The 7,487-nt window shown below is 32.9% G+C and overlaps 1 non-coding gene across 1 annotated transcript; it reads left to right on the plus strand.

Annotated features, from left to right (window-relative positions):
* The first annotated feature begins 6,831 nt into the window (after positions 1 to 6,831).
* On the plus strand, positions 6,832 to 6,903 carry TRNAS-GGA. Its single transcript has one exon. It is a non-coding gene; the product is annotated as a tRNA-Ser (tRNA).
* Positions 6,904 to 7,487: the final 584 nt, after the last annotated feature.

The following is a 7,487-nucleotide window of genomic DNA, read 5'->3' on the forward strand; positions in this document are numbered from 1 at the left end:
GAACCCTTATATGCTTTGCAAATAGCCCTTTTATTCAATTCTTATCAAATTATCCAGTTGGTTTGTTCTATCTCTTTCCTACCCTAATCATTCCTGAACAATCCTCTAATAAAATACTTAATCATATTTTAGGAAAGATTATGCCACCATGTCAAATGATCATACCTTATTTTGCCAAGTACATACCAAGCACATTAATGCTTAATAGTGAGGTGCTTAATTAGTTAAGTACTTATGGACTGTCTGTGGAACATTGAGATTTTTAATTTAATTAAGATGTTAAAATAATATGTGATTATATTTAGAGTTTATCATATTATTTCTGTGTTCCTGGATGAAAAATGATGACTCTTTCAAAAGGCATGTGGGAAAGCCCATTCTTAAAAATTAGCATGATTAATCACTGCCACACCATTTCATAAAGTCTGATTTCCATAAAGATCTAAAGTAAAAATAGAGATTCTTTAAGAAAGAGGTGTTTTTTCTCACCCAGTAATACTGAAAGATACTACAGCTGACCCTTGAATAACGTGGTTGTTAGGGATGCCAACTCTCTATGCAATTAAAAATCCCAGTACAGCTTTACTGTTGGCCTTCCATATCAACAACTCTGCATCCATGGAGTCAACCAACCACAGAGTGAAAGAATATAGTACATATTTAGTGAAGAAAATCTGTGTATGAGGGGACCTGCGTAGTTCAGACCTGTGTTATTGAGGTCACCTATTATAACAGTGATGCTTTTCACAAGTTTATCTTCACCTCTGATCCTGGAAGACCAAATAGAACTCTGTGATAGAGAACTCCTCGTTGTGGAAAAACCAAGTCCTCATCTACGCACTTGGTTTAGGTTCATTTACAGACTGAATGAATTTGATATATTCATTTAGAGATAGCTTAGTCCCAAACTATTATTCTTTGATATGCTGAAAAATAGGATAAGTCAGAGTTTCCTAGTCTCTTAAATTATTATGCTTTCCCATCACTCTATGGACAGGATCCCAATGAGAATGTGTACTGCTCTAGAGTTGTTACAAATGGTAAGTTTAAAAATTTTGTACATTTGCATTGTAGGTAGCTGCTAAGCCACATTGAGAGATGATTCCTTAAAGAGAAAGCCTCTTATTTCTAAAAGTTATGTTGACATAACTGTGTGGCATTCCTGACAAATGGAAAGCAGGATGCCACTTTCAGCTCTGGCCCCAGAACCTCCCATGTGATCCCATAGTCTCCCCCCACCCTTTGTTTTCTTCACTTGGTATCTATTAGCCAAATATAAAGAATGCAGTAAAGAACATACAAGAGCTAGGGAATGGAGGAACCACTCGATTAAAGGGTCCTCTGTCACTGAAGGGATACATGAAGGGAAGTCACTTAGGCCAATAAGTTACAGGTCATTTGGTTACTTTTGCTACTAACTAGTGAGCAGAAAGATGTAATCATTATAGGATCATCTTTGTGATAGGAGGAATTTTTCTTAAATTTATCTATCTTAGTTATAAAGCTCACAAGTGTATGCATGAGAACCTGCTATTGGGAGTGGGAAATATTTAGTTTAATCTCAGTGGATTTTTTTTCAAGTTTAAATATCTTTATTGCCAATGTTTTAAAAATTTTTACCCAAGAATCTCTGGTTAAATACAAATTTATATATAGATCAGTCAAATAAAGAAATAACATATATACTTTTATCATAAAGAAAAATTACTAACACTGTTGGTTTTTTGCATACATGGCAGATATTAAAAAGGAGATGATATAACATTATTTAATTTTCATCTATCTGTCTATCTCTCTCTCGTCACTGTTATTATCAAAAGCTGCATGTCAATTGACTATTTACCAAGGCCATGTTGGTTATACCTAGACTATGTTGGTATTTCCAGAACTTTTAGTTCATGTTTAGTTTATTAGCTTCAATGAAGCCCTTATATTTCTTTGATCAGTTGCATGAATACTCTTAAACCAATTACTAAAATGAAGAATAAGAAGTTATTGTAGTTATTGGAATGAAGTTACTGTAGCTATTGGAATGAGCTAAGAAATTGTTTCTAGGAGGCTTCTATACATAATTTACCCTCATTCTCTCAAAATTTCTTTATTTGTTTAATTATATAGATATAAAAGCTGAGACTCAGAAGTAGCAAGCAACATGCCTAAACCAGCAAGCTTATCAATGACAAAGTAAAAAACAAAATCTTCCAAGCCCTATAGCTTTTAATTTAGTGTTCTTGTCTATTTCACTATCTATCCACAGGGACAACCTGTGACTTGATTCTGTGCTGTTCTATGGTAGGTGCTTAATAAGTACTGATTAATTGTTATGATGAATGTTGTCAACCCTGATTTTTATGACATGCAGTTTAATATATATTTCTGTTAAAATATGTCCAGTGAGAGCCATATTCTAGGGATAGAAATTAATATGGGAGAAAAATGTTTCTCTCTGCAGTTGTAAATACTAAAATTTAATTTCTCTAAATTTAAAATTTAATTTCTCTAAGCCATATTTTTATTGCTCACAGTTTCACATAACAGATTAGAAAGACAAGACCAGAAAGACAACCTACACAGGAATTTGGGCCAAGACAGGATGAGATCTGCCCACAGGAAGTGATCTTTTGTGTAGATCTCTGCTTCACGATAGAAGTTTAAATCTGAGTCAAAACTAACTACTACCAGTAGTTGATGTTAGGAAAATGGCTGGGAAGATGAGAATTCAAATCACCCTCTACCACTATTGGATATTCCTATAGCTTTTTTTTTTTTTTTAAATTAGAGAGGAATGAGGAAAGTTTCATGGAAGGAAAGAAACCGTTACATAATTCCAGCTATGGCTAGGCATTTTCATATTGGTTGCTGTGGAATATTTTAGTAAATAAATATTAGAATTAGTAATTAGAAGTTAGCATAAGCTACAGTCTTATAATGTAAGAAAAAAGTGATTAATCAGAATTTCTGAATGACACATTTCAAAAATTACTCAATTAGGATGAAGGCCTCTTACTTGTCAATTCTTAGTTGTCTTGCTCATGCATTTTGATGGATGTTTGAAGTTCTAATGACTGCTGTGGGAATTATGAAACTCCATGAGTTCTATTAGAGATTATCTGGTTAAGGGCTGAGACCTGTTTTGTGCCATCAGTGGTTTCACTGTGCAAGGGGAACGTGGAATGCTGAATTATCAATAGTAAAGAGACCAGGCTGAAAATTCTGAGCATTCAGTTATGCCCTAGAAATGCCAAACCTTTGGATTATGGACCCTGTCCTAAAGTAAATGTCACCACCAAAAACAAAGTTCCAAACCCAAATGAACTCCTCTCATCAAAGAATAAAACCTAATCTCACAAAACCTGAAAGGGTCCTAACAGGAGTCTATGTGTTAGACTGTATATAACCAGACACCCTAGTGCATGCTGTCTGCAATGTTGAACCTATACCCCCAAATTCAATGACCCACCAGGAGGACAGAAACAAATGAAACAACCCTAAGAATATAATTTTCTGTCTTCAGAACAACAAAGAAAAAGAGAAAAATTGAGTACGGCCAAGAAAAAAAATAGATTGCATACTGAGAACAAATTGTGCATTTTATACCCTACCTCTCATTAGGAATCATGGTGGCTGGGAGACGCAGAACAGCATCTTTAAGTTAGTACAAGAGAAGGAAACGTGAAACAAGAATAATTCTACATCCACCCCAAAAAATGAATTAAAAATAAGAAAAACAACGGTAAAATAAAGACACTTTCAAACAAATAAAAGTCTGCTGTTGCCTGTTTCGTTTTTGCTTTAAGCACCTTGTATTCTCTCAGGTCTTTAAGTATTTTAGGCTGCTGTTTTTCTTAAGATGGCCTCCTCAGAAGCCAAGCCTGAGATGAGGACTCAGATGCAGATGATTTATGTATCAGCACCAACTGGTATAGGAGTAGGAGAGCAGGCTGAGGAAAGGAAGGATTTTCCTAAAGAAATCTGTATCACATGGACAATAATAATAAGGAATATCATTACCAAATAAGTTGAAGAAGGCAATCAAAATTGACAGGAGAGTTATATTTCAAAGTAGAGATCTCTTAAATTCAGAGCATTCAAGACATGTAAATAATTTTTAGTCACACAAAGATGAAAATATCATTCTAGCTTTGAGAAGTCATTGCCCCATCAAAATTCTTTAAAAAGGGAAACAAATATTTATTTAAGAATAATCTTCACCAAATATAGTCAACATTCAAACTTTTTCATGCTAAAAATTTTTAACCAAGTTACTTCATCTTTGAATATGAAAAGAAATGTTTTATAAAACTTGCAATTACTTCCAGTATATAGTTTCAGAAATGCTCATTTCTTAAATTTAGAACTTGTAGTTTATCAGTGATGCAGTGTTGTTAGCCATTCAAAATTAAATGGGCTACTTTCATGTTTAATTATAATTAAATATAAAATTCAAATAAAATAAAATGGGATATATTCTCTAAAATGCACAGAGTTTCTTAACCTTATTTTGTACCATTAACATCTTTGCATAGGTTAGGCAAATGAACCTTATACCAGATAAATCACTTAATATATAGAATAGAATACATAGGATTACCAAGTAAAATCATGCTACTAAAATATCATTAAGTATTAGCACATAGTTGTTTTAGGGATAATCTAAAGGGTCTAATCTGTAGAATCTAGAAAATATACCTTTTATTACGATGATTATTATCACATGTATCTCAACATACCTGAAAGTATATGTTCTGATGTTTACTATGTATGAATAATATTTTTTATGATTTTCTGAAGCTCACTGTAAAATAAACTGGAAAAATACAGAAAAATTTAAAGGGAACTAAATGATCAATAATCTCAATATGCAGAGCTGGATCTTACGTATTTTTTATGTATATAATTCCAGAATTTTTGTATATATTCATACTTAAAATTGGGATAACACTAGATGCATTCTTTATAAATTTATTTTTTCTTAATAATATATTGTGTAATATTCATCTTCTCATTTAATGATCACTTGCTATTTTATCTTTGGATAACAAAATATAATTCATATGCTGTTGAATTTTTAGGTTTTCTAATTTTTTCCATGAGAAACAGTCTGTAATGAATATCTTTAGAGATACTATCTAATCACATTAAATCTTCTTTTTAGCTTATTTTTTTATACAAATAAATTCTTTTAAAAAACTATAAAACATTTCAAATAATTGTCTGCTTTAAAGTTCTCACAACTGTTTCAATATCTATTTGTACATTTCAGTACTAGAATCATGTTACTTACCTCATTGCTTATCTGTGATAAATTTTAATATTTTGGGGAAAAGCCCTCATCATTTCTATTTTTAAATGTACTTCATTGCCTTGTTGAGTTACAGCTTAATAAACTATCTAAAACTAGTTTCTAAAGTTTCACAGTGATTTTAGTTGGGATGGTCAATACATAAATGCATCAATTATTTTAATTTCACTTCTTGACATCATAATTTACATTTGTCAGTAAAGTTGAATGTTAAAGTTTCTCATTATGTTAATTCATCAAAAGTTGACATTTATTGCTATCATCAATGAGCCTCATGTTAAGTTTTATCTGGTTTATGTTGAAATATTGGAAAACTCTTGATTGAATTTTTAATAGTTTATTGGTTGATTCTTTCAGGTTTGTCATGTCATCTGTTAATATTAATGATGTTTCTTTCCAAGTCTTTTCTTGGCTAACACATAAAGAACAACGTTAAATAAATAAGAGATTCTGTTGCCCTATTCTTGGCTTAAATGGACACGTATTACAATTCAGCTATCTTCATACTACCTTTGATTTACTATAGACTTTTGACACATTTTCATCCTGTTAGCAGATTCTGTAATATTAAATAGCTTTGCATTTCTGGAGGAAATGCTACATTTGCTCAGTGTACTTATTATATTGCTGAATTCTACTTACTAATATTTTACTGAATTACTTTTTAATCTTTGTGACTGAGATTTGTCTGTACATTTTTTATTCATGCACTTTTTGTCTTTAGTATCAGGTATGTTTTGGCTTCAGGAAAGTTTTTCAACATGGACTTTGGGGTTATTTATTTATTAAGAAATTTTACACACATTAAAATACATGAGAAATACAGTGGACCATGTGTTTTGTTGGGACTCATCAAAAAGACAGATGTATAGGAATTGGAATAGGTCAGCAGTGGAAGGAGTAGGAACTAGTTCAAGTTCAGTCCTGGGATTGAGATGGACCAGAAATGGCAGTTTATGTGATTATCACATACAGAGGCTTTAGATGAATAGAAGACAACAATAAAAAGTCAGAAAAGGGTGGAGAACTTCTATTGAATTATGTAAACTCAGAAGTGGATAGAAGAGTTACTCAGAAAATTCTCAAAATGAGTAACAAATAAGGAGTTTTGAGCACTTGGAACTAAAAAACAAGTGCATTTTACTGAAGTATGCATGCATGCGTTCTAGGTTGCCTCAGTTGTGTCCAGCATTTTGCAATCCTATGGAAGTATAACTGACATAAAACAGCTGTAACATATTTAATGTATACAAGTTAGTGAGTTTGGGATAAGTATATACATGTAAAACTATCACTGATTTTATGCCACAAACCTGTCCATTATCTCCAAGTTTCCATCAGTCCTCTTTCCCTTCCACCCTCCTTTTCTCCCTTCCTTCCTTCATTATATATTGCAGTAACTTATGTACATACTTATATATTATTTTTTTTGATAAGAATGTTTAACATAAGATTACCTCAGCAAATTTTCATGTATATAATACAGTGTTATTTATTATAATATTTATTCATTTATTGATCTTGCAGCTTCCCTGGTGGCTCAGAGGTTAAAGCGTCTGCCTGGAATGCAGGAGACCTAGGTTCGATCCCTGGGTCGGGAAGATCCCTTGGAGAAGGCAATGGCAACCCGCTCCAGTACTCTTGCTTGGAGAATCCCATGGAGGGAGGAGCCTGGTAGGCTACAGTCCATGGGGTCGCAAAGAGTTGGACACGACTGAGCGACTTCACTACTACTATTGATCTTGTGTAACTGAAGCTTATAGATTCCCATCTCTCCATCCCCTCAGCCCTTAGCAAAGAGCATTGTACTCTCCACTTCTAAGAGTTTGACGTTTATTTTAGATTTCTCATGTAAGTGATAGCATATAGTATTTGTCCTTCTGTGTCTGGCTTATTTTACATTGCATAATGCTTTCCAGATTTATCCATGTTGTTGCAAACAGCAGAACTTTCTTGTTTTTTTAAGGTTGAAAAATATTCTTTTGTGTGTATATACCACTTTTTTTAATCCATCATCCTTTGATGGACATTTGGTTTGCTACCATGCCTTGACTACTATGAACAATGCTACAACAGACGTGGGTGTGCAGTCTTGAAGTCTCTTCAAGATCCTGATTTCAATTCCCTTGCTTATGCTTATTTATATACTCAGAAGTAGGATTGCTTGATGATCTGATAGTTCTAT

Source organism: Oryx dammah, unplaced genomic scaffold (genome assembly GCF_014754425.2).
Source record: "Oryx dammah isolate SB20612 unplaced genomic scaffold, SCBI_Odam_1.1 HiC_scaffold_4, whole genome shotgun sequence".
NCBI lineage: Eukaryota > Metazoa > Chordata > Mammalia > Artiodactyla > Bovidae > Oryx > Oryx dammah.